Source organism: Halichoerus grypus, chromosome 7 (genome assembly GCF_964656455.1).
Source record: "Halichoerus grypus chromosome 7, mHalGry1.hap1.1, whole genome shotgun sequence".
Classification (NCBI taxonomy): domain Eukaryota; kingdom Metazoa; phylum Chordata; class Mammalia; order Carnivora; family Phocidae; genus Halichoerus; species Halichoerus grypus.
In genome coordinates, this window is record NC_135718.1 from 138,030,286 (window position 1) to 138,056,698 (window position 26,413).

Sequence of the window (26,413 nt, forward strand, 5' to 3'; positions counted from 1 at the left end):
GGATGCTTCAAAATGAGATGGAGTCATCTCTATTGTTTTTAAAAAGTGTGTGCACATTCTCTTGGTACTTCTATTTCTTTCTTAATTAGATTTTTTAGAAAAATTAGTTTCTCCTTAATATCTATTTCACTTTCAAAGACTGGGAAAAGTATGTGTATGTAAAAATCTACAATACCAATTGAATTTCTGGTTTTTAAAACTCTTGTTTGATATGTTTTGGGGTTTTTTTGGACATAAAGTTTGTATTTTCTTCCTGAGTTGTAATCTCACTTATATAAAATATTTACTGTCTCAATCTCTATTATCTATCTGTAATTTTTTTTGAGAATGGGGGTGGGCAGAGGGTGAGAAAGAATCTTAAGCAAGATCCACACCCAACGTGGAGCCCTATTCAGGGCTCAATTTCATGATCCTGAGATCACGACCTGAGCTGAAATCAAGAGTCAAACACTTAACCAACTGAACCAATCTCTACTGGCTCCCCAATATTTATTATATTTTTAATAAAATTTTCATTTTTTATCTTTTTTTTTCTGTTAGGCTAGTAATAAATATTTATCGAGTGGCTATTTATTGAGCATTTAGTGTGTTCTGGGAACATATATAAATCAGAGGGAAGAGTGAACAAGGCAGAGAATAGCTAGTGGAAAGGCTTGGTCTGTTCCAGGAACTGGCAGATCAGCATGGTAATCCAGGCAAGAGATAATGGTGGCTTGTACCAGAAAGGTAACAAAGCAGAATAGGGAGATACGTAAATGAATATGAGCTATATTTTGAAGAAGAAACCCAATGTTCTTTAATTAATTAGATATGGTAGGTGTGGATAAGACAAACTTGGGTATTTATTTGAACTTCTATATAGATGGTGCAGCCATTTCATGTTGGGCAAGCCAGGATTAAGAATGGATTTATTTGGAGAGCAGAGGGGAACAAGCTAGATCCCTGAATAAACTATATTAATCGGGAATGTCAAGTAGGCATTTGGAGAAGCATTGTGGAGAGCAAGAGGAAGATCTTAATTTGTGAGTCATTAACATATGAGCAATGTAAAATTGTGAAGTCTCATAGCCTTAAGACAAGAATAGAAAGCTAAAACAAAGACAAGTTCATAAATAATACTAATATGAATACTGGGATGCAGAAACATTTGCTAAATACTTATTATATATCAGGAAATATAACTATTTACATTATTAGCATCTTATTTAATCTTTACAAAGACAAAATGAGGCCCATACTATTATTATACCTAGTTTACAAATGAGAAAATTCAGTTCATAAGAAAGTTAAGTACCTGACAAGGATCACACTGAACAATTGTATTGGAGCAAGCATTTGAAACCTACAGATAAGATCCCAGGGCCAACACTCTTTTCCACTGTAATAAACTATCTCCATACAACTATACATATCCATATCTATGCTATCGTAAGAAAAAGAAAGGGAGAGAGAGAGAACTTTTTGAGAGGCACAGAGGATTACAATACTAGCAATGATCAGAAAATTTAGGCATCTTCTTTACTAAGAGCTAAGATTCTAAAGGGAAAGAAAGACAAATAATTCTTGATCACAGTAAAGAACACAGGCTGAGAGATATGCACAGCGTTACGATAACTCACAATAGGGACTTCTAAACCCAAGGGGCAGGTTTGCTGAACTTGATACCTGAGGTAAGTACTGTTGGATACATGAATAATAAATTATTATATAAAAAATAGCAAAACAGAAAAAGTAACAAAAAGTGACTCTGCCCACCTTCCTATGTGGATGATTATTTTTCCAGTATCAATGACATTTGCAGCATAATTTACTCATTCACAGTACTTTCTTCCTCTAAGAAGTATCTAGGAAATGCTTCATTACAAAATTTCATTAAACTAAATAAAAAATTTTGGAGAAATATTTGAATATGTAAAAAAAGCTATGGTCTCAATGGAATGTTAACATTGGATTTAAATCATTTGTGTAACCATGGACATAATACAGTAGGCCCCCTCAAATTACGTGGAATATGGTTAATTTTCTTTTCTTATGTTAATAGAAATTCCACACAATTTATTTATTTTATATATCATACATTTTTGGTCAAACCAAAATATTTAAATGTTTTATCAGCTGAAAACTAGTATATCATGAAATATTGACAATGAATATTTCTTTGCTTTTCACTATAATTAAATGACTTTTAGTGAATATATCAAATGATGTGCAATTTAATTGAAAAGGACATTAAAAAGTCTGCATGCATTTTCAGAGCATGCATCTTATGCATGTAATATTGTAGATGTTTGCAGCACTATTGCATTTTTTATTCTCTCTGATATACAATTCATTACTGGTGCTTTGAGAAATCTCAGCATTATGAGAAGAGCTGTAGATTAAGGATATGTCAACATTTTAATCAAGAAAAGGTCAGAATATTCCTGAATATTTTACATTTTTAATTTAGGAGTAAGCATGTGAACTGAGATGTCATTAAAACAGGAATATCCCAGAAAGTTCAGGAATTTTTTTTTTTTTTTTACATTTTTTAGTTTCTTGTGGTTCATCTAATAAGTGACAGCTTTAAAAAAATTCTCACTGTCTACAAACGTAAGAAGGTCATGGTAAAGAATATGGATTATAAGCTAATTGAAATAAGAGATATTTACAATGTTTAAAGCAAATTGGTCAGAAGGAGAACACACCATTTTATTTTTCAGATTATGTGTCTATATTATATATATATAATTTAGATATTTTTTCCTAAAGAATGTGAGTTCAAAAAATTAAATGTACCTTTATTCTCTCCTAAGCTTTGGCCAGAATTGGTCAAGACATAGAAGATACCTTTCAATTCTAACCTCCTCAATTCACAAATGAACAAATAGAGGCTGTGAAAACGTAATTTATCTCTGTACACAAGGAGAAGTAAATTGCAGAGTGAAGAATAAAGACAAAGACTTGAAATTGTTTATAACAGCTCCCATCTGGTTGAGGAAAGATCCATTGCGAAGTAATGATATAAATTTTATCTGGAAAATACACTGCCAGTCATAAAAATTTAAAAGGTTGTTTTTTCTTAATACATAAATTAATTCATAAATGACGAAGTCAAACATTTAATACTTATTCTGAGTCCAGCCTATTCTGCCAGAAATATATTACCCTAATGCAAATCATCTCACACATGTTCAGCAAATAAGAAATAATATTACTAACACTCAGAAGTCAAGTTGTTTTATATGTATTTTTTTTCAGTTACGTTACTGTTTTAAAGCTGTAGTTGACAACCTTTTTCACAGAGAAAAGGCAAATATGTAACATAAAAACCTTAAGAATAAGCTAAAAATCCCACAGAAGTGCCTTTGTTTAGTAGAAGTAGTAGCTAGTTAGTTGCTTCAAGATATTCTTTGAGTCTATTATGTGAAATTATTTTGGGAAGTAGAGAGCACAGATGAGGAAAATGTGAAAATACTTCCTCCATGGGGAAAAAAAAAAAAGATGAAAGTGTAGTGTATATCTGGTGTCCTATAGTTTTGGAAGTGAATCCCCTCAGGGATCCACATTTGATGGAGAAAGAGGAATTCAAGTTTGAAGGCTAGTAAGGATGTGATGCTGCATATGAATGCCCACGGAGAGCTAGCTACCTGCCTTACTGTATTTGTTTGGCTTCTTTCTGTCTCTGTCTCTTTGTCTCTCTCCCTGTTTCTCTCTCTGTCTCTCTGTCTCTGTCTCTCTTTAAGGGCTCTACAGTTACAAAATTGCATGAATTTTCAGTGGTCTTCTTCTAACCTTACCTTTTTTTTTTCTTTTTTTTTTTATAAGCCTTGCTATTTTAGTGTGCAATTTAAGCAAAATATGAGATTATTCAGGAATACCTATATAGTGTTATAGCTAAAATTATTGTATACGATCCTTTTTAGTAGGGGGCTAGAAAACAAGAAATGCAATGCTAACTTTGTCATAGATCTATAAGGAAGTTTCCTTCCTCAGTTCTCAGCATTTTCTTTCTTTTTTAAATGTACCAAACTCTCCTGGCCTCAGTGTCCTTGCATATGATGTTCTCTTCACTGGGACCAGCACCTCTACCACTTACACTTGTCTAAATCCTTCAAGTAGAAGGATCTTAAATGAAATGAAACTTCCTCAGGGGAGTATCCTTTATCTATACCATGGATTTTAACAGCATGGACTCTGGAATCAGAATCTTCTTTTTTTTTTTTTTTTAAATGACAACTTAGAGACGGTGGCTTTAATTAGGCACAACATTTAACTTCTCTCTGCCTCTATTTTCCCCATATGTAAATTGGGAGATAATAATGTCAACTACTTTAAATTATTGCTGTAAATATTCAATGATTTAATTTGTGTAGAGAACTTGGAATGGTGTCTGGCGCATATAAAGTATTCACAGTTTTATTGTTAGTGCTGGATTTTATTTTATTTTTTTTAAGATTTTATTTACCTGACAGAGAGAGACGGGGAGAGCAGGAACACAAGCAGGGAGAGTGGGAGAGGGAGAAGCAGGCTTCCCGCCCAGGAAGCCATATGCGGGGCTCCATCCCAGGACACTGGGATCATGACCTGAGCTGAAGGCAGATGCTTAATGACTGAGCCACCCAGGCGCCCCTGAGTGCTGGATTTTAAATATTCATAGTTATTATGTTGAATTCACACACAAGTTGCCCTGGATCAGACAGATTTATTATTGCTTCAGAGCAAATAGTAAGTCTGTACCCCCCATTGCCCTAGTCCTTACTTCTGAGGTGAAGTCCTGTGAGCCAATGATGGGAATTTTCCCACATGAGTAATTAGAGATCTCACAGTGAGGCTTGAGGAAAATTTATTTTCCTCTACTCACAAAGTTGAAGAGGGTAGCTGTTCCCCTCTCTACTGAAAAGGTCTTCCCTCTCCTCTAGCCATTTGAGATGAGAATACAATCTCTGCAGGGGTCTGATGGTTCTCTTTGTCTCAGCTTTTAAGATGTAGAGTTTTCTCCAAGTGTCTGAGCTCATTACTCATTGATATGTAAATACTTAAGAAGATACTTACTTAACAGACCTAGTTCAGGGCAATAACTGTTCTGGCCTCTCTAGGAAGAGACATTTTACTACAATTTCGATTAGAACCATTAACTAGACAAATATCTACACATTTTATGGTATGTGAAAAGCTTCTTGGGAAGCGAGGGCTTTTCACAAGAACGTTGAGAAATTCAGGCAAGTTTAATCTTTTAACAATTAGTATTAGCATGAGTATTAATATTAGTAAGCATTCTTGTTATATGCTTTCACAACAGACTTACGTTCCATAACACTTACCACTCTCGCAGTTTTATGTTTATTATTTCTTGTCACGTGTATATAAACTACTAGTTTGTAAATTCCAAGACACTGAGGATCACGGAATGTTTTGTTCTTGGCAATCAATTCAGTGATTCACACAGTGAGCACATGCCCGACTTATATTTTAGGCCATGTACTATCTTCATTATGCAACAAAAAACTGCACTGCTCAAACTGAAATTGACACTTCTGAAAAAACAAGTTTAAAATATCTTTACCAGGTCAAATGATCACTCATGAATGTCTTTCTTATTTAAAAGAGTGGTAAGTGCATTAATGCTATATTGGTTAATAAGCACATGGGGGAATTATAAAGATCTTCATTAAGGACTCAAAGGAGTTACATTTTTTTCTATCTCCTCTATATCCTCTATATTTTTAAATCCATTAAATCAATCTAATTCATGATTGCAGCTAGTGTATAGTTCAGTAATTAGCATTTAGTAGTTGTTCAACAAATAACTGGATGGATTAATGAATCAATAAATTACATAAGCAGCTTAAATTTTATTTAACTGACTGAGCAATTTATTGAGCTGTCTTAAATATGTAAATAGTTAAGGGGCGCCTGGGTGGTTCAGTCAGTTGGGCATCTGAATCTGGATTTCGGCTCAGGTCATGATCTCAGGGTTGTGAGATCGAGATCCTTGTAGTGGAGCCTGCTTAAGATTCTCGCTCTCCCTCTTCCCTTGCCCTTTCCCCCTCTCTGAAAAATATGTAAATAGTTATTACTAGTAATTTCACTAGTTTTATTTACTAAAATTATCCAGAATCATTTTGTTTCCCCTTATTTTAGCATGTTAAAACTGGACAAACGTCTCTCCAGAATGAATGCAATTATTATTAAACAGGTATTACACTCCTTTTTACTTTAGCTATAAGATTTTAAAATCTTTTTATTAAATTATATTGTACATCACAATAGTACATTTAATCCTGTGTACCACTTGAAGAATTATCACAATGTAAACATACTTTGTAACTGCCCCCCACATCAAGAAATATTGCAGTACCAGCAATGCAGAGGGCCTTGGTGTCCTCCTCCCAAAATCTATACTCTCCTCTCACCCAAAGAAAACCACCATCCTGGCTTCTAACAGTGTGAATTAATTTTCTTTTTTATTGAAACTGAAATACAAATTATATAATACATTCTTTGATATATCACCTCTATATTAAGTTTGTACTACAGTAATATTCATATTCATATTCATCCACATTGTTGCATGCAGCATTAGTCATGTATACTTATTTTCATACTTACCACAATTTATCTAGTTTACTGTTGGTGGATATTTGGATTGTTTTTAGCTTCGTAGCTATTAATGATAATGCTGAAATTACTATACTCATGCATTCCTTTTGATGCACATGAGAGTGTCAGTTATATATATTTCCAAATGAGGAATGGCTAGGTCATAGTGTGTGTACTTGTTTAACATGAAAATTTGTGTCAAAGAGTTTCCAAATATAATTTAAAAAATTCGGAGGGGGAGACGAACCATGAGAGACTATGGACTCTGAAAAACAAACTGAGGGTTCTAGAGGGGAGGGTGGTGGGAGGATGGGTTAGCCTGGTGATGGGTATTAAAGAGGGCACGTACTGAATGGAACACTGGGTGTTATATGCAAACAATGAATCATGGAACACTACCTCAAAAACTAATGATGTAATGTATGGTGATTAACATAACATAATAAAAAAGAAAAAAAGAAAAAAAATTACAATCTCCCCTGCACATTGTGAGAATTTTCATGGTTTCACTTTCTTTTTTTTTTTTTTTTTTCATGGTTTCACTTTCGCACCAACACTTGATATTCTCAGTTTTTCTTAATTTAGCTTTTCTAGTGGCATATAGTAGTATCTCATTGTATTTTTAATAGAGCATTTACTTGATGACTACTGAAGTTTATTACATTTTTGTGTGTGAATTGGCTCTTTGGATATCATCTTTTGTGAAATGCCTGATAAAGTCTCATCCATTTTTTATGGGACTATTTGTCTTTTTTTTTTTTTGTAGAATTTATTTTTATATTCTAGATACAAGCCCTTTGTTAATTATCTGCACTACAAATTTCTCTCCCACTCTCTAACTTTCCTTTTTACATTATTAATGGTGTTATTTGATGAACTGATTTTTATTTAATGTAGCCCATTAGCTTCCATTAATAATTAGTATTTTTGTCTTGTTTTAAGAAATTGTTCTCTGCCCAAGGGACATGAGGATAATTTCATATGTAATTTTCTAGAAGTTTTATAGGTTTACCTCCAAATTCTAATGTATAATTTGCCTGAAACAGTTATCTATCTATCTAACTGGACCTTTTATTGGAAACTTCACTCTTCTTATTCAACAGAATTTTTAATGGTGATAGAAATGTTTTATAACTGTGCAGTCCACTACAATAACCACTAAACCATATGTTATGAAGCATTTGACATGTATATACATATATATTGAGGAACTGAATGTTTTATTTTATTTCAAGTCATTAAAGGGTTAAATTTAAACAGCCATATGTAACTAGTGGCTACCTTATTGGACCACACAGAAAATTCTGTTCCAATGACCTATTTTTCTGTATTTCACACCAAATAGACAGTTACTGTAGTCTTATAATATAGTTGGGAGGCCTCCAAGATCATCCTCAGAGTCACAAACCAATAAAGAGTCTCCTAGAACCCAGAAAGAGTTGTTATACTCATGGTTTCCATTCATTATGGTGAAAGGATACAGATTAAAATTAACAAAAGTAAAAGTCATATTGGACAGGTGCAAGAGATGCCAGGCTTCCAGTTGTCATCTTCTAGAGGAGTGGTGTGAAGAGCTGGTATTTCTCTCTGCAATGATGTCTGGCAATTCTCATGAAATATTGCCAACAAGGAAATCCCATACACTAGTGTCCAGTTTTTACTGGGGGTTGATCATGTAGACATGGCTGACCACCCACTTCCAGCATAGACTAATAGACAATATCTCCAGGTAAACAAAGACAACTTTATCAGGAAGGCTTGGAGGTCATCTCCCAAGACATGAGGGCAAAGGGCCAGCCGGCTTTATTGCATACATAGTACATCTCAAGATTCAATAGATTATGTCCAACTTTATTCTTCTTTCTTCTAGACTTCCTTCAACATTGTTGGACCTTCAAATTTTCATATAAAATCTAGAGTCCACTTGCAAAGTTTCTTAACAGACTTTGGATTTGTTGAGCAAAGGTGGAAATAAAAGATTCAATAAAGAAAGGTACAGGTTTTTCAAAATGTTCCTGCTGCCTTTATATTTGGCACAGAGTTTAAAGAAGAAGAAAATTAGTATAGAATTTGGAGAATACTTTATGAGGGAGTTGATGTTTTAATCAAGCTTTAAATAATGGCAAGCTTAAAATTGTTGACAAATAGAATGAGCATAGTAGTCAGGAGTATGACATAAAAAATTGAAAAAAAAAAGTTGGATATAAAATCCATCACAAGTGCTACAATTTGGATTATGACACTAAAATATTTCAGCAATTTGAATAATCATGCAACATGGCAAAGTCCTCTGAATACCACCCTACTGTTTGAAAAGCCTGAATAATACATTTAGTGAACCAACTCAAACATAGGGCTCAATCATATCTAACACCAGCGGTTATTTAGACAAAATAAAAGGACAAAGGGAAAATCATATTCAAAATATGAAATAAATTTCATGTGAGGCTTTGTGCAGGCAATGTAATAATTCTGAAGAGATTTACAAATTTCATGTTATTAAATCTATCAAATAACAACTTGTGTTGTACTTATTAAGAGGCACTGTTCTAAGCATTTGATAAATTTAATTTCTCTATTGATAATCTTATGAGTGTTGTTGAAATACATATTTTCTCAATTCACAACACAATTAATGTATGTGTTTTTTCTGTGTATACATTTAGAATATTGTGAATCTATTTCTCTCATTAATTAGATATACATGCAGGGATCACTGGTCATTCATAATTTAAAAGAAGGACAAGAGCACTTGGTTTTCTTTCTCAAGAGAGAGTGTAGGGAACTGGAGATCTATAAACCACCAGAAAGTTAAATTATCCTGCATAATACACTTAGGTACTATCTGAACACAAATTTTCAACCTTCCTCAAAGAATACACAGTGCACTAAATCTGTAGGTAGTATTGTTATTTTACATAGTCTACTATGTGATTTGCAGGAATTACTGTTACAACAGCAAAAAGCACTTGAAAAGTATCTGAAATTATTTTTCACTCAGTGCTATATATTTCTCTATCTAACTCTGACAGCGTGCCATTTATATAAACATATTTATGGCTGTGTCAGTTCATATCAAGCACATTGGGACAGTGAGAAAATGTAATCTAGATGGAAGAGAATTTCATGTGATTCTCAAGGGTCCACATCCTACTGTAATGCATTAGAAATCACTATCAGAATGTTGTAACCTGCACATCATCACATCTCATGAGACATTTGTTATAATAATAGAAGTGCCCGAAGCTTCTTTTAATCTAAAACTGTCTTTGTTAAGACAATAAATAAATAAATGGGTTATTAGGGGAAATATAGTATAATGCTTGCTAATTATTATTTTTGGAAAAATAATGCCAGAAGAACAGAAACAATCTCGACACATGTTTATGTCCCCTTAAGATGAATGTTGATGTGGATATTCAAGAGACACTAACCATTTTTCAAACACTGTATATCTTTGTTCTTATTGCCAACCTTTAAATTTTTCATGTCTAGCTCGCAGCATTACCTTAATTTGTTAAGATAAAACACATTCTTTGCTTTGTAAAGCATTTTTAGAAGAGTGTTTGTATACATTACCTCTTTTAATCTTCAAACCTTAGCATACATTATTATTCTGTACACGTTGGGTAGAGTATAATTTTGAAAAAAATAAATGGTTCAATAACATTACGTTTCTTCTCATTAGGTGATAGTATGGTTTTTAATTAAACAAAAAATATTCTAAGACCATGAGAACAATTTGTTGCTAATATATGCATTATATATTATACATGGTATGGATGATATAAATTATAAATATCTTAATTTACCTTTTTAAATAAAACCAAGGCATTGCAAATTATAAATTATTTCTTTTTTTTATTGTTTTTCCTTCCCTTATACAATTAACATAAATTGCACTTTTTCACTAAATAGCCACAGTATATTATTACATGTACCTTCAGAAATTATGTCTATATTTTACATCTACTTAGTTGTACATTGTATATAGTGTATGTTTATCTCATCTCATTTGTATCATACACTTCTAGAGTTTGATTACAGATCTTCTTCCTGCAGTACTTTCTCTCCCTGTGGCTAGAAATCAGTGCATTTAATCTTAGAGCCTAACTTCTCAAAACAAGATGATAATATTTCCAAATAGCCACATTGAACATGAAGAATGGTGTTTGAATATCAGATTCAGAAATAAGGAAGAATGAAGCTAGAAAGCAATGAAATATGGGATATCATAATGTTGATTTTAAAATTTCTTTGCACTAATATTTTTCCATGATTGATTGTATTTCTGTAGAAACACTTGCTCCACTAATTTCTCAAATTCTCTCATTCTTTGTGGTATTTGACTATGCTTTGTAATCTCAACCTTTTGTGGCCATTGAGTTGTCACACGAAAGACAAACTTAGAGAAAATTCTGGAATGGATCTTTACATTTCTCTATCTTGGTTTCTATTTTTACTTCGGCTTCAATACTCTTTTTTATTCCACTTTTTAAATGCTTACCCCTTCCTTAATGCCAGATGTTCTTCCTTCCTTGTTTCGTATCACCTTGTGGGCAAGGATCCATAGGAGCTCAACTACTCACTTAAAATTCATTGTTGGTATGATTTAATAGCTTCATATAAATAACATTATTTCAAACCTACAGTATTTCATCTAAAACAAAACAACCTTCATTGCACTGTAAGGCAGTAGTACCACCTGCTCCATGTTGTAAACATACCATATTCACTAAACTAGGGGCACCTGGGTGGCTCAGTTGGTTAAGCATCTGCCTTCAGCTCAGGTCATGATCTCAGGGTCCTGGGATTGAGCCCCGCCTCGGGCTCTCTGCTCAATGGGAGTCTGCTTCTCCCTCTCCTTCTGTGCTCTCTCAATCTCTCGCTCTCGATCTCTCTCAAATAAGTAAATAAAATCTTTAGAAAAAGAATGTTCATTAAACTATTAATGCAAGTTAAACTTTTTGCATAACATCACCATCCAGAAGTACCTTCTGATAGGCAAAGAGAGCATTTTTAGAAATTTTATTCTACTTTTTATATCTTTGGGATAATGGGAAACATATGGACTCCATTTTCTAATCTTCTTTTACTTTCCTAATTATTATTTTCTTCACTTTCATTGGGAAACATTCTCTTTACATTTACAACCTTAAGAAATCCCATGAAAATTTTCAGAATCTTTCTTTTCAGCATTTAATTAAGGAATATTTCTTTATTCATGACACAATATATTCAAAGATCTGGAAGCTGGACTACTTGTTCTAACATTTCACTGAAATATAATGGCTGTTTTGTGTTTAATATACATTTCCATCATTAAACAAATTTGCATCTAATAAACATTGTTCCAGAAAGTGAAACTATGTTAGTGAGCGATGTGGACAAAAACTCTGCTCTCCTGAACTTTACAGTCTGATTGAAGAGATAGCTAAAAAACAAATATGGACAGAGATGACATAATTTAAACAATAACATGTGCAATGAGAAAAATAAAGCAGAGTAAGGGGTGAGATAATCGAGGAATGATTTTCTGAAAAGATTTCATCAGAGTAGGGACCTGAGCCATTAGCAGGACTAGCCATATTAATTCACTATATTGATACACTATCTGCACAAAACTCACTTATATTCATCATGCCATGTAACCCACAAAACAATTTTATGAGGTAAATATTATTTTTATACAATTGAGGAAATGATGCTCAAAAAATTAAATGTTATGCACAAGACGTGTATAATGGCAGTCAGAATGTGAATGCAAGTTTAACTGATGGTAAAGTCTGTAGTCTATACATTGTTATATTTTCGATGGTCCCATTTTCTCTGTTTCTTTCTTTGATAAATACGTTGGTTTCCAAGTTTCTCTCATTCTATGAGAATAAATATACGCCAGGAAATTGATCCCCATTTTCCATACCTAGTTCTGGTCAAGAGGTAAATCAATTCCATAAGCAAAAGTTGACATCTAGAATGAGGTATGTTTTGTTGATGTGAAATGTGGCCACATTAGTGCTAGTTCAGTGAAGGAACCCTTGGCCCATGCTCGGTCACTGAGAGATCCTGCCCTGGAAATTTAGGATTCAGACCAAGGGAGAGAAAGAGAAAAATTAAACTTTACTTGGTTAAAATTGGGTGGCTCTATTTTTGTTTTTGTTTTTGTTATTATTTGTTTTATTTTTTTAAAGATTTTATTTATTTATTTGTTAGAAAGAGAAAGAGAGAGAGCACAAGCAGGGGGAGTGCCAGGCAGAGGGAGAAGCAGGCTCCCCGCTGAGCAAGGAGCCCAATGCGGGACTCTATCCCAGGACCCCAGGACATGACCTAAGCCGAAGGCAGACATTTAACCACCTGAGCCACCCAGGCATCCCTTATTGTTTGTTTTTATCATGTGCATTGACTAATAGGGAATACTGCTGTGCTAGAAAAGATGAATGCAGCCAACTCAGAGGAATTAGAAATGAAAAACCAAAGAAAACTCACATGTTCTGTGTTTTGGATAGCTCTCTTTGTTTGGTTTACAGTCTTTCCTAAGGCCCAGCTGCATTTCTGTCCTGATATCAAACATCTCTTTGTACTTTAAAAAATACCCTGTTTTCCTTAAGCTAGCTCAAGTGAATTTCTGTTACGTGAAATCTAAAATGCCCTAACTAAACATACTTATTTTTTTTTTGTCTTAGTTGGGCGATTAACCCATTTTTATTGTAGAAGGAAGCAAACACATAGGTAAAATGATTATTTCACTTAGTCCTACCATTCATAGTTAACTAATTCCCACCAAGCATGTATCTTTCCAGATTTCTGTGGACATACACATGTATAAATACTTGTACAAAGATATGAACATACTACGAATATTTTGGTGTCAGTTTAAACCTGTATCCTATTTGATGTGGATATAGGTCTGTATCATTAAGATTTCATTACCTTCCGCTGTAGAGATAAACCCAAATTTATTTACTTGTTTGTCACTGGACATTTTTGTCTCACTAATATTTACATATTGTAAACTCATCTGAAACAACATCCTTTTTACCTTTGTCTCTGGTATAATTATTTCCTTAGGGAAAAGCCCTAGAAATGGAATTGCAAGGTCTAAGAGATTATGAGCATTTGTAAGGCTTTACCACGTTGTCTTTAGGGTGTATTGTTAGATCTTGCTTCCAAACAAATTCATCTGTGTCGCCAATTTCTAGTCTATAGCTTTCAGCTCAGGTGAACAGCCAGGATACCACGATCGACACTCTTGCCCAGCCTGTCGGCCTTTAGGGAGTTGAGCAGCTGAGGCATGACCTGAAATTCAAATAGTCTCTTGGCACCACAGGCAATGTGGAATAACCTTTCCTTGAAGGATATTTTCACCAGAGATCCAGATGGGTGCAGTCCTTTTGCCATATCTGAGAAACTGTTCTGGCTCAAGGGCTATTTTAGTTTTAAACTTCTGGAAAATTTTATCATCCTTGGATTCATGTTTTGCCATGGAATCCAATTCTCCCTCAAGTGCTTCACGCATGCTCCCCATAATTTCTGATTCATTTTCTTTTTTGACAACTTCAGGTGTAATCTCATCTTCTGTTTCTACTACAGTTTTAAATTCTGGATAAAGGAAATTGTGGACTGGAATTGTTTTGTCCAAATAATATGGTTGTGTACAAACCTGCTTATGCTCAAATCTCCAGTCTAGAGTCTGATGCTCCTTACTGCAGTAATGTGCCTTGTGACATCTGGAGCATGTTTAGAGGCCTAAACAGCCACAAACCCTGCAGAGATGAGCACCAGACCTGATCTAGAGGCCCAGAGACTCCCCTGTCTCTGGAAGAGGATGCTCAGAAGATGACTCATAGGAATAAAAGTCGCTCTCCCTGAGTAGCTGATTTCTAAAATGCACAGGGCAGGGCCCAGCAGCAGAAGAGTTAAGAGATGGCCGGGGTGGGGGTGGTGGGGGGGCGGGGGGCGGTGTGTGTGGACAGGGTAGAGCTGCAGCACCAAGGCCAGCTCAGGGGCTAAATGTCCTTGATTATAAATAGTGGAATTAAAAAGGAGTAGTGGCTAGAAGCTTCTGCATTTTACTTAAAAATCTGTAATAATGAGAAGAAAGAAAGAAGTTGAAATTTATTGTGCAAGTCATATATAAAAGCTGTCACGGGGGCACTTGGGGGACTTAGTCAGTTAAGCATCTGCCTTCAGCTCAAGTCATGATCCCAGGGTCCTGGGTTAAAGCCTCGCTTTGGGTTCCCTGCTCATTGGGGAGCCTGCTTCTCCCTCTCCCTCTGCCTGCAGGTCCCCCTGCTTGTGAGCCCTTTCTCTTTGTCGAATAAATAAATAAAATCTTAAAAAAAAAAAAAAAAAAAAGCTGTCACAGAAAACCACCAACAGAATCAAGTATTTTCTGAAGTACCCAGAGAGTCCTTTGCCCAGATATAAAGGGGAGGTTCTCTACCGGTTATTTTTATCCAGCATATGCAATTTAAGTAATATTAAGGCGAGGTTGTTTATTTGGCAAGAATTTTTGATAATGAGGGCGCCTAGGTGGCTCAGTCGTTAAGTGTCTGCCTTCCGCTCAGGTCGTGATCTCAGGGTCCTGGGATCGAGCCCCGCATCGGGCTCCCTGCTCCACGAGAAGCCTGCTTCTCCTTCTCCCACTCCCCCTGCTTGTGTTCCCTCTCTCGCTGTGTCTCTCTCTCTGTCAAATAAATAAATAAAAATCTTAAAAAAAAAAAAAAGAATTTTTGATAATGAAATTTTAGCGTTTTGAATGCAGAGTGGGATGCTGTGAGTGACAAGGCAAGTGGAATACATTTTTATTTAATACAGTGTTTAGCTGGGGAATTCAGGTTACTGATTGGAATTTAAGTGACTAAAAGCTATTTTCTGGATTAATAATTTTAACAAATACTTATCTGATTTCAAGAGCCATTTTATGTTTGGGTTAGCTGGCCTGAACCACAGGAGAGCCATTAGATTAGAGCTTTAAATTGCAGTAGTTCCGTGAAGAACATGAACTGAGACATGTGTGAAGAAAAAAAATGTTAAGAGTTAATAAGAGCTGGCAGTGGCAAAACGACCTTAGTGATCAAATATATGATTACCGGATGCCAAAGGAAATTGTAATAACCTGGCTACAGTACTTTCGAGAACATTAAAAAACAAATCAACAAGCAAGCAAACTAACAATGTCTTTCTTGAAGTGTATAATGAAATACTAACAGTTAAAAAATTGGCAGACTTAGGCAGTTTTCTCTGAATTTCATGTTTTCAACAAACCAAATTATTGCTCAAGCTCTGACACATAATGCATTGTGATCCAAGGATTATGGATTTCATTCCATGATTTAATGCAATTTTTTCTTTCTCATTTTTCATCTGTAAGAGATATGCTATACTTTCGTAATATTATGACTTCATCAAAAGAGAATTAAGTCATTTTTTCTGTTTTAATGTTTATTAAATAGCTGTAATTAAATATTATAATACTGGATTTTTTTTTCTTTTCCCAACAAAAGTAAGAGATAAATCAGTGGCAACATTATGGAATATGTTTGTTTTATGATATGTTAAGAAATGAATTTATGTTCTTAATTTTAAAACATTTTAGCCTTACATTAGTATGTTCATTATGTTCTGATTATATTTTATCGTTTATTAGTGTGCTCTGCATGCCTTCTATGTGGTAATCTATTATTATGTTGATTATTCTTATATTTAAACAACTTTTATAAAATGGATCCTGGTGCTTTTTATATTAAAAATATTCATATTCTTAATTACTCAATGCTAAGTTAATTGAGACATTTTAGTGTTCCCTGGATTAGAATTAAATTAAATTTAGCTTCTATAAGGTGGCTAAAAGATACCTAGCACCTCATTGCTCTGCTTGCTGTGCTCCCCTCTCCTGCCAAACCAAATATCAAGCAATGGTGCACTGCAGGAAGGACAATATCGAGTCACGTGAAACACTAAGTAATCCTATAAAATATAAATACATGATTTAAAAGGGATCTCATTCTTCCTAAAAACATAAGTAATTAAAAACATTCAAATGACATTTATTTGTTGCCATATGTATAGTCTAGCTGATTATGAACTTGGAATTATTTTTTCTTAAAGAATGCAACAACCTGTCTCACTCCTGAATTGTTATTTTTGATGTCACTGATTCCCAGTAAGTTACTCTAATTCCAGAAGTTCTTTTTTTTAAATATAAATGGAAGATGATACATAATTGGATAAGGAATGTAGCCCACCGAAGCCTTTGGTATACTTTACTTCAGTTTATTACATAAGCTACAAACCAAAGCAGAGACAGAACTCTGGGAGAATGGAACCTAAGACAGGTGACTTTTGCTAAGTAGAGAAATGAGAATTTGGATGATAGCACCAGGGACCTGTGGATGTTTGCACACCTAGAGCTATGTGGTTTCTGGAGGAGGGTGGAAGGCTTGTATCTGGGTCTGTCTAAGAGTCCCCTTAGCCATGGGACAAATTACCCTGGGATGTCTTACAAAAAGTGTGTCGTTCTTTGTTATAGTGTCTTATTAAGATACATTTGAGAACAATAAGGATGTTAGGTACCATTGGTCACAGAGTTACAAATGAAGGTGGTTAATAAGATGATACAATATTTTGGGGACGCCTGGGTGGCTCAGTCGGTTAAGCCTCTGCCTTCGGCTCAGGTCATGATCCCAGGGCCCTGGGATCGAGTCCCACATTGGGCTCATTGCTCAGCAAGGAGCCTGCTTCTCCCTCTGCCTGCCTCTGTCTCTCTCTCTCTCTGATAAATAAATAAAATCTTAAAAAAAAAAAAAAATAAGATGATACAATATTTTGAATATCTTTAAATCAACTGAAACATGATCAAGTTTTCCAAGTTGATATTTATATTGAAGACCTAGTTTTTCTTTTTTTCAATTTTTTTTTCTCTCTTCTTATAATGTTCCAGAAACATTAAGTAATGTATTAGGATTACAGAATTCCTTTCAGGACACTGATTCCAAACTTTTGGCTACCAAGTGATTATTTTCAAATACTTCTTTGGTCTTCCTTTCTTTTTGCTTTTGATTCTTTCTTTTAAATTCATGATTCAGGCTTAATTTAAGCCTGAGTTAATCAAAATCTCTGGGATGGGACTGAATCATGAACCCTAAAATAAATAAATAAATAAATATATATATATATATATATATATATATATATATATATATATATACCAAAAATAACAAACTAAGGTTATGGAGTGTCACATAACAATGCTGGAGAGAGACAAGTAAATATGCAAGTATAATATAGAAATTGTACTTGTGACAAAAATCAAATTAAGATTACACACAAACTACTTGGGGAGTTTGATTATACAGTCTGGATTTAGGAGATTGTTAATGTGGAAGACAGATTGCTAATCTTGAAGGAAATAAAACATCAGCTGATATTAAAATATAGGGAATTGGAGAAACCTTAATAATACATGGGAATACGCTTTACAAACCTAGGGAATAGTTTCTGCAAAAGTATGAATACCTGAAATAGGTAGAATTGCAAGACAGTAGTAGGACTGGAAAGAAAACTGTTTCTTTAACATTGACAAGAAGTGCATGGGCAAGATGGGTACGCAAGGGTCACACTGACAGGCATTGAAGAATAGAAATTTTAATACTTTTTCCTGAGATTTGGAGAAACCAAAGGTGCATTTTAAACAAAATTGCATAATGACTGAACCTGCATTTTAGATCAATCTACTAGACAGGTGGACTTTAGATTAGAATGGTATGTTTTCCGAGGCGAGAAGATAAATTGCCCGTGAAACACTACTGGCAGAGTGATGCCAAGTAATATAATTTTTGCTTAAACATTGTGTATAAAAAACACTCTTAAAGCAAGTGCACATTTGGGCGCCTGGGTGGCTCAGTTGGTTAAGCGACTGCCTTCGGCTCAGGTCATGATCCTGGAGTCCCTGGATCGAGTCCCGCATCGGGCTACCTGCTCCACGAGGAGCCTGCTTCTCCCTCTGACCCTCCCCTCCTCTCATGTACTCTCTCTCTCTCTCATTCTCGCTCTCTCAAATAAATAAATAAATCTTTAAAAAAAAAAAAGCAAGTGCACATTTACCTTTTATTAACACTAATACCATTTTCTAAAGTTGCTATTTAAATTAACAGCAACCCTCCCCCCTCTGCTGGTATATATGCAAATGCAGCCTAAATTCTACTAATTGCTAACTTCTAATAATTATTTTTGCTCATAATACTCATAAATGGCTTCATTATGCTATATATTAACTATCTTGCTGCTGAGAGGGAATTTTATACCAGTGTTTCTGTATCAAAACAAACAAACAAACAAACAAAAAGCCTCTTCTCAATATCCATAGTACCATTTGAGATTTACTACAAATATACAGTCGTGATCTACTTTAAAAAATGAAAATGATAAGTTTCCCTTTTCATTCTAAGGGGAGTCTTCTGTATCCTGAGTCCTTCTCTCTTGCTCCAGAACCATAACGTTGGCCTACAGTAATTTCTGGGGTAAAAGTGATATCCTTTAAACATAAAACCAGCTTCTCCAAACAATTGATATTGAACTAGAAGTGACATATGGAAAGAAAAAACATCTGACAGAGAACTTGATGATGTTAGACAATTCATATTTAGTGAAATTAAAAAAAAAAAAAGTTTGTTTAATGTTGAAGAGTGAGTTGGGGAATTCTCGTAACAGGAAAGTAATGTGACCATAGAGCTCATTTTTGGGCTCTCAGGCACCATTGAGTGAGGAGCCTGGATGAAAAAATGTATTATAGAGGGTGTCATATTAAGCCAGGCTTTGAAGCAAAAGTCAGGGGGTGTTAAATCTCAATTTAAAGAAATTTGGAAGCAGCATCCAAATAGATAGAGCAATAGATCTAAAGGCATACAAGAGGGGTGCCTGGGTGGCTCAGTCAGTTAAGCATCTGACTCTTCATTTCGGCTCAAGTCATGATCTCAGGGTCATGATCTCAGGGTCATGAGATTGAGCCCTGTGTCAGGCTCCATGCTCAGCGTGGAGTCCACTTGATAGTCTCTCTCTCCCTCTTCCTCTCTTCTGCCCCTCGCCCCCTGCTTTCTCACTCTTTCTCTCAAAATAAAATCTTAAAAAAAAAAAAAAGATTAAAAAAAAGCATGGAGTGGGGAGAGAGTGTGGTGTTTGAGAAACTGGGAACATGTGAAGCATCGTGTCCAAGATGGCTAGGAAAGAAGCGTAATTTTAAAATAATGAATGTGAAATTACTTATAAACCTTCTAACTCTCTTCTTTCTCTCCTGCCATTTCACATCCCAGTTTTCTTCTTTATTATTTTTCTATGTTCCCATAGATAGAGATATATAGAAATATAAATGTAGATAATATACCATCCATATCTATGTATAATATGTATACTATACATAATCTATATATAGATTTGCCAGTACATGACTATATTATAAATATATGGTATATTTATTATCTTTATTTTTCCAGTAGGATATAAGCTCCGTAAGGACAAGGACTTCTTTTTAGTTTGTTTTACTACTCTATACCCATGAGATAGAAGGACATCTGGTAGATAGAGGGAGCCCAATAATTTTTTTTTTTAAAGATTTTATTTATTTGAGAGAGAGAATGAGATAGAGAGAGAGAGCATGAGAGGGGGGAGGGTCAGAAGGAGAAGCAGACTCCCTGCTGAGCAGGGAGCCCGATGCGGGACTCGATCCTGGGACTCCAGGATCATGACCTGAGCCGAAGGCAGTCGCTTAACCAACTGAGCCACCCAGGTGCCCCGAGCCCAATAAATTTTTGATAAATGACTTAATGAGTAAAAAATGAAATGAATGCATGAATGCAGTCAGGTGGAGTTTTTGCTTTACCCTTAGACAACAGAGAGCCAGCTAATGTATTTTTTCCTAGTTAATCTCTGTGGCAGTTTCTAAATTACTCCCCTCCATCAGTTGCATAGAAAATAACATAACTACTAAATCCAGATTACTTTCTTTGAAACTCGTAGCATTCCTTCCTGTGTTAATGGCCTGTCTAGTCTTAGCTTTTAAGCATCTCCTATCATTTTCTTTTTCCTGCTAACCTATTTGGTCCTGTGTACTTTCCTTTGTCTGGCTCATATGACAATATGACATATGTTAGTGTTAAGGTTACATATTAAGGTTACAATAGTCCTAAACAATCAACTGCATGAACAAAATCTATGGTCACTAGAATTCAAGATCTGAGTTGACCTGTCTACTTTTTTTACATTGTACACCTGGTGCCCAGGACAAGACCCAGGCAAGAGGATGTGCTCAATATATGCATGATGAATAAAGGAGTGAACAATGAGCCCCAATATAATATTACTGTGAGCTGAAGAAGAGATTTAATGAAACCTTACAGAAAGTCACAGATAGGCTTATCACATTTGGGTCTCCTTGGAAGGATCAACCCAAATAATTATTTTAAATTATTTTAATTTCTTAATTATAGATATATTATTCAGTGTTTGAGATTGTATAATTTTTAAAGACGTAAAATTTTGTGTGGGAACATTAATTTATTCAAAAAATTTTATTTTTATAATGTACTTTTATAAATATCAAGTAACCAGAAATATAAGGTGATAGAGTGCCTATTTAATAAGATGATTTCAAGAGGATTTTTTTTTTCAGCCAAACTGGAATAGGGTTTTAGAAGAAAATACTTTATTTAGAGCCCTCATAACATAGCTTTATCTTTATAATACTAGAGCTTTTTTTTTTTCAGTTTTTAGCAGAAATATATAGCTTTAACTTTATTAAATTTAGAACTACTTTGGAGTTATCTAGAAGTTTTGACGTTGACCTCCTTTAAAAATGTGAGATACAGCTCTTTTAAATGGTGTTGCTGCCATCAAGCATTTATCTCAAGCTACAAAGACCCGTTCATTGACCATTTAGGCTAATTATTAGTGTTGAAGGATTATATTCAAATTCCCCATTAGTGCTTCTCTATTACTTTAAAAAATACTTGTTTAAAACAGCAACCAAAACTCTCAGTTGTGATACTATAGCTCAGGAATAAACACAAAATCTGGATAAAATATCTTTGCATCTATTGTTCCTATTTCCATAAGGTGACCTCTATATGTAACAAAATTTGATTTGGAGTGATATCATTTCTCGTTAATGTACTTTTTCCCAAAAGTACTTTGGATTTCAAAATAAATTATGTGAGAGATTTTACTATAATATGACCAGCTTTGCAAGTATTTAATATAAGCTGATTTCCTGCTTTCTGAAGGAAAATTTGGAGGACAAAACACCCCATGCCTCATACCTGGACATTTGCTTTTACTTGTATTGATTATCACAGGCCACTATGATGCCTGATCATGGTAAGCATTCAGTAAATGTTTTCTTTACTCAGTAACCATTTCAAGGATATATGCAGCTCACAAATATGTATGCATTTCTATTTGTATTTATATACATACACTTAAAATGTCATTGGGAAAAATTGACTTGGTAAGTGTGTCCTGCATACATCATCTCCATTTCCAAATTTCTATGATTATTTTGAGGCATAAAATATACCTGGTCATAACCTGAAGGAAACTCAGACAGTGCCTGCCTCCTCACTCTGGGACGTTTTTCCCCTAGATGACGGGCAGATCTGTCACAGGACGAGATGATTTATCTCCTCTGATTTCATCCTGTAAAGATGCCCTATACAAGGTGAAGTGATAATTTTCCTCAGAGTTAACATGTCCAATGTCTCATTTTTCATTCCAGTCCTTGTGAAATGACATCGAACACCAAATTGGGAACTAATTTTGGTTGTGAGGTTTGGCTGCCTGCCCACTTCTCTGGGAAAACAAGCAAATTATCTGTACTTTTTAGTCATAGAAGTTATACGATACTTGGAACTGACTGCTCAATAAAAGGATTTTTTTTTTACTTTTAACCCACACTGGAAAAGCAAAAGAAAAAAAACACATGACCGGGAATTTTGCAAATAATTTATTTTGCCAGAAAATTAATCAAAAAGAAATATGCAAAGTGTACTTGTGGAAAAAAATAGAACAATTTAGAGGGACTTAAGGTGCAGAAGTAAGTTTGGCAGTATATTTGACTACAACATTAAAATATGCAATTAATTCAGTATGATTTTTGGGGAAAAAACTCACAATTATTTGAGAGTAAAAATTCAACCAGCCAACATGGTATTTTCATTCAGCAAGAAAACTTGTTTGTAAATATTTGTCTAAAGATGGAACACAATTTTAGAACTTACTTTCTGAATGCATTTATTTTAGTACATAAATAGGGTAGTCATTTGCAAAGTGTGTTTGTTTAGGCAAAAGATTTATGTGATAAACTAAATTTTAGCCTGCAGAATTATATATGTTTTCCTGAATGAATAAAATTGTTCATGGGTTATAATTTACTGGGTAAGTGTATTAGCAGTGAGGCACTTAGAAGCAGGGAAGTTATATGACTTGAAGTCATATAAAGATAAAATAAGAATAGAGAAAGTTTGTGCTTTTTAAAGTTTGTGATTATTTTATAGGATGGATAAGCTAAAAGAATATGAGTATTAGTTGAATTGAATATAAGTTAATTAAGTAATTGGTATCTTAGAATTGGGGAAATCATTTCCGTGAGCCCTGACATTACGAAGGTCATAATCTAAATAATCTAAATAATGTTAAAAGTGAATATAGAAAATAATAGAGGAATAACTAGTGTTTACTGAAAGCTTGCTTTTTCCAGGTACTAGGTGAAATGCTTCATGTAGATTATTTTATTTATTCTTTACAATACCTCCATGAAGTAAGGATCGTTAATTGCATCATTTTATGGTTGAGGAAAATAAGACATAACAAGGAAAATTAATATTCTCACAATCTCCCACTTAGTAGAATCCAAACCTGCATTTTTTAACCTTAAACTAATGCAAAGCAAAGTAAGGTGCATTGTTTTTTAACCAAAAGCATCATTTTTTAATCTTAAACTCATAAAAAGCAAAGTAAAGTAAGTGTCTACACGCTTCTAGTAGCACAAAAGAGCCTGGTGAGACAGCTGCAATACAGAAAGGGAGAATCACTTCAACAGATAAAACATTAACAGCAAAGGCAAGTAAAGTCAAAAGGTCCTTTTCATTGTAATTAACAAGTTTTCTAGACTGTCTGGAGCCAATGGAATTTGAAAAAGACCAAGCCTGGAAAAAGTATTAGCAGTCAGATCCTTGACTTAAAATTCCATGCTCAAACTATGCTATAAAAATAGAAAGAGTGCTAGGCAGGTATTCCTGTTTGTGTCAGCACTGGCATTTCAATTAGTGGGAAAACAAGCAATTATTTGTTCCAATTGCTGGGAAATTGGTTAGTGATGTCGAAAATAATTCATATGCCTACCTTACATCATTTAATTAAGTTAAATGTGAATATAAGAGTTAGATGCGATTGGTCTAGAATTCTTCAAGTCTACTAATATTTTTTTTTTCCTGTTTGTTTTTTCCCCTTCCTTAAGAAGATGATCCCTACATGTAATCACAAGTGTCCTTATATTATAGAGGGAGTTTTGAAGGGAATTGAGAATAAAGTCTATGTGACCATGGAAGCAGGGGAGAAAAGGTGAGATACCATATGTGACCATGAGCCAAGGAACAAGGACAACATCCAGAAGCTGAAAAAGGCAAACAAATGGATTCTCTCATAGAGTCTCCAGAGGGAGTGTGGTGAAATCCATCATGGACTTCTAGCCTCTAAAACCATGAAATAAATTTGTGTAGTTTTAAGCCACAAAATTCATGATCACTTGTTATAGCAGCCAGAGGAAATTAATGCAAAGATGTTCATAGAGGTCTTCATAGTATCATTATAAATTTATATGTTTATGAAATATTAATAAATTAAGTGTGAATTAATGAAAAATAATACAAATAGGTGGCTTAATTTTTCTGATTAAAGAATGGGTAAAACCTAAAAACATATAAAATTAATCAGTGCAACTACTGGATAAATTTGTCTACATAAAAAATTAAATATGTATACCTTTTTAAAAGCATAAAAATTGTGTGTAAGCAAAGCCAATATTGCAGCAAACATTTCATAGGGTAACTTATGTAACACACGGAGCATTTCTAAAAATTAAGGGAAAAAAAGCTATCAATGGAAAACCTTAAAAACTCTTTGAGCATGGAGTTCAGAATTCAAGGCATGTGTGTGATTATTAAACAATAAAAGTTCACTCTGCTTATTAGAGAACAACAAATTAAAAAAACAAGTGAAAACATTTTTAATTCTATCAAAATGGTGTACATTTAATCACCTTATTTCAGCAATTTATTTATAAAATCTCCAGCAAGTTTATGCTAGAATTACTGTCTCTTATAATTCAGTTTCCTGATTTGCACTTTCATCATGAAACTTCCTGTTGCTAATGTCCAAACCTTTACAATCAACTTGCATTCTATGTTTTTCTGATACCCTACGTTTGTTCTTCTAAGAAATCTTGGTTTTACTTCCAAAATATATCTTCTCCTACGACCTTGGCCTGAATGTCCATGATTCTTGCCTGGGATTTTTGCACTAACATCCAACTGATCTCCATGCTTTGACCTTTGCATTATTACAATTCATCATCGAAGCAAACATCAAACTGATAGTGTGAAAATGGTCATGTCACTTCATGACATAATCATCCAGTAGTTCTTTGTAATCGCCCTGAGGCCCTACAGGATTGTGCACTCCTTCCATTATTCTCTACCTAGCTTACCACCCTTCAGACATTTTTACCTCCTCATTATCTCTGAACATCCTGGATTTGCTTTGACATAATGGGTTTTTGCACTGGCTTTTCCTGGGTTTTGGAACCATTTTCTCTTAAAATAACTTTAAGGCTTACTTCCTCTCCTCATGAAAACCCTGTATTAATTAGCACTGCTCCTAAGTGCCCCATCGAAAAGTCTAAGTCCCCCAACACTTCAAATGCCTGTTACAGTCCCAATTTTTCTTTCTATAGCACTTATCACATTCTGATTCTATATACTTACTATTTCAACATGTCTACAGTATAATTTTGTGTTTCTTCTTTATTTTTTAACATCAAGGAATTCTTGATGTATCTAAAAATTACCATCAGCCTGATATCATTAGTGACCCAACAGTGTGAAAAATAGTTTAGTTACACCTTCTAATATTATGAAAACGGTAGCAGTAAGGTAAACTAGATTTGAAATTATGCTTAATTTTTTCCTTGCCTGCCTCCCCTACCAGAAGTAAGCTTCATGAACGTCAACTTTTTTTTTTTTTAACTTTGTTTACTCATGCATCTCTAAACCCAAGAATACTTTCTGGTACATGAAGAAATCAAATATCTGTCCAGTGAATTTATGAATTAGTGAAAACCAATTATACTGCTTCATTACATAGTAAATAGTCAATGAATGTTGGCTGTTCTAACAGTAATCTTCAAGAGTATGCAGAAACGTGGTTGCTAATACATTTTGGGGTAAATATTTGATCTATAGACAAAGACTCTGTCCAGTCTTCTGGTTACTTCTCCTTTCATGCTATTATTATATTCTTAGGAACATCTAAAAAATTCTCCTGAGCTAAGACACTAATTTTTATATTTTAATAAATAAACTAAAATTTGAAATAATTATTTTCTTCATTTGAAGAAGGGACTGCATTTGCAATCCAAAATAGACTGATGAGTTTTCCAAATAGTATTATACTGAATAAAAATGTTTCTATCATAAGAAAAGTTAAAGAACTGAGAACACCTAACTTGCTATTAATTTCTTTTTTTTTTTTGTTTTTTGTTTTTTGTTTTTTTTTGCTATTAATT

At 34.2% G+C, this 26,413-nt stretch overlaps 1 pseudogene; it reads right to left on the reverse strand.

The window, feature by feature from the left end:
* Positions 1–13,688: 13,688 nt before the first annotated feature.
* LOC118532633 (programmed cell death protein 2 pseudogene) lies at positions 13,689–25,187 on the reverse strand (annotated as a pseudogene).
* Between the last annotated feature and the right edge of the window lie 1,226 nt (positions 25,188–26,413).